Here is a 2,787-nt window from a genome sequence, read left to right as displayed (position 1 = left end):
TTTAAGTAATAAATGGAGTAATGAATAGATAAAGAGATATCATCCAGTCTCTTTTTCTGATTGTCTGTTATTAGTGATATCATCTTCATTTTTTAGTATTAAAATAAGGATATTATGAATTGAAAACACATCGTTAGTAATTAAGATGTTAAAGAAAAAAATATTCATGCTACTTATTGAAGACAGTAAGGCAAACTTCATTCAAGGAAGGGGGCATGGCAGGTAGGTACAGGGATCACTGTAATGGGGCATTGCAGTGAAGAAGGGAAATTTGACTTAACTCTGAATACAGAATGGGCCAGTGGAAATGTATAGCTAAAGAGCAGAGCAGAGCTCAGTGTGTAGAAAACTACCGAGAGGAAACCAGTGATGCTTGCTCTCAGCATCATTCCTTCTCAATGAAACATCAGTGATGCTATAGACTGAATGTTTTTGCCCCCTCAAAATTCACATGTTGAAATTCTAACCCCATGATATTAGGAGGTGGTGCTGCCTTGGGAGGTGATTGGGTTAGGCAGAGCATTCATGCATGGGAGAAGTACCCATATAAAAGAGGTACTGAAAATCTCCCACCTCCTACCTGCCCTTTGAAGACATGAGGGGAAGATGGGCCCTCTATCAATCAGAAAGTGGGCCTTCACCATACACCCAATCTTTCAGTGCCTTGATATTGAACTTTTCAACCTCTGAAGCTGTGAGAAATAAATGTGTGTTGTTCAAGCCACTCAGTTTATGGTACTCTGTTACAGCAGCTTGAACAAGACATAGGGTAAGGGGGATCATGACTAAACCAATCTAACAGTATTAATGCTATAGAATGGCCAGGATGATCAGATGTCACATAGAGGATGGTGGAGAATGAGGAACCTGATCAGTTCTTGAAGGTAATCAGTTATTGAAGGTGAGTGGTTTCTGCTAAATGACTTAACAAGGTTCTTGCTAAAACTAGAGTTTATAAGGACAAGCAGAGATGTGTCTAGGAAGAACATTAGGAGCCTAACTAAAGTTTGGTCAAAATTTAGTTAAGAGTTGTTGCCAAAATCAAGGCACTCCATACATCTCTAATATGGGACTGACAATGTAAACCAGAATGTTGAATGATGAATGTCTCATAAATTGTAACCAATCATGCATGTATAATTTGACTTTAATCATAGGAACCTTTTCAATATTGACCAACGTAAGCATTTCATGGAAATATATGGCTAGCCTACACTGAGACCAAATGGCCCATTTTACTCACAAGAAAGCTAAAGTAAAATTATGCTTATATGGGCGATTTTTTACCTTTTCAAATTAGTATTCTCTATATGCAGACTCGGCTTGTTGATCTTGTAAATATTCCAGAATGTATGTGATTTAGGGGTGATGATTAATATGTACTTAGAAGATAACCTGTCCCATAGTAAGTGTCTCATTAGAATTTGTTGAAAGAATAACAGGGAGCAGCAAATCTCAATAGTAACAGAGGAGTAAAACAAGTTCTCAAAATATGTATTTAAAATTAAGATTACTTGCAAAGAAATTATTTAGTCTGTTTCTGGGCCTGCAAGTTTCCTCTTTTGCATCAGAAAAGTTTATGATACTTGTTGATGCACAATCAGATTATATAGAAAGGTAAATAAAACAAATAATTGATAGCACCAAGATGTAAATACCAAGATCTCCATCCCCCGCTTCCCTCATCTGTCTGTCTGTCTATCTATTGATAATGAACTTTTCTGTTTATATACCACAGATTCCAATTGCTCTACTATAGAATATAAGGATATCACTTGGTACTGCTAATTTAAACTCAAAACAGTAGTTGTAATCACTTCATGTCCTTATCAATTGTCTCTCCTTTTCAATTTTAGTCATTTTTGTGGATGTGTGCTGGCATTTCAATGTGGGTGTAGCATGTATTGCCCTGGATGATTAATAGTGTTGATAAAATTTTCATAGCTTATTGGGAATCCAGATAACCTATTCTTGTTAAGTTCAAGGATTTTTCCCCTAATTGCTTACTCTTTTTAAAAATTGAGTTAGCACATCTTTATATAGTCAGAATGTGACTCATTCCTCAGACATTTGCTTTAATTTTTCCATTATATGAGTTGATTTTTCATCTGTTGATAGTAATCTTTTTTAAAAATTTTATTTTAATTTTAAGTTCCTGGGTACATGTGCAGGATGTACAGGTTTGTTACATAGGTAAATATGTGCCATGGTGGTTTACTGCACCTATCAACCCATCACCTAGGTATTAAGCCCAGCATGCACTAGTTATTTTTCCTAATGCTCTCCCTCCTCCCAGCCCGCCCCACAACAGACCCAAAGCAATTGCAAAAAAACCAGTAATTTTAAAATGGATCTAACTAAACTATTGAACATTTGCACAGCAAAATAAACTATCATCAGAGTGAACAGACAGTCTACAGAGTGGGAGAACATTTTTGCAACCTATTTGTGTGACAAAGGTCTAATGTTCAGAATCTACAAAGAACTTGAGCAAAGTTACGAGAAAATAACAACAACAACAACAACAACAAAAACCCATTAAAGAAGTGGGCAAAGGACATGAATGGACACTTCCTAAAAGAAGAAATTCATGTGGCCAACAAATATCACTTATCGTTAGAAAAAGGCGAATCAAAACCACAATGAGATACTATCTCATGCCAGTCAGAATGGCAATTACTAAAATGTCAAGAAACAACAGATGCTGACAAGGTTTTGGAGAAATAGAAACACTTTTACACTGCTGGTGGGAATGTAAATTAATTCGACTATTGTGCAAAACCGTGT

Source organism: Mandrillus leucophaeus, unplaced genomic scaffold (assembly GCF_000951045.1).
Source record: "Mandrillus leucophaeus isolate KB7577 unplaced genomic scaffold, Mleu.le_1.0 Scaffold361, whole genome shotgun sequence".
Taxonomy (NCBI): Eukaryota; Metazoa; Chordata; class Mammalia; order Primates; family Cercopithecidae; genus Mandrillus; species Mandrillus leucophaeus.
This window is presented reverse-complemented; position numbering follows the sequence as displayed.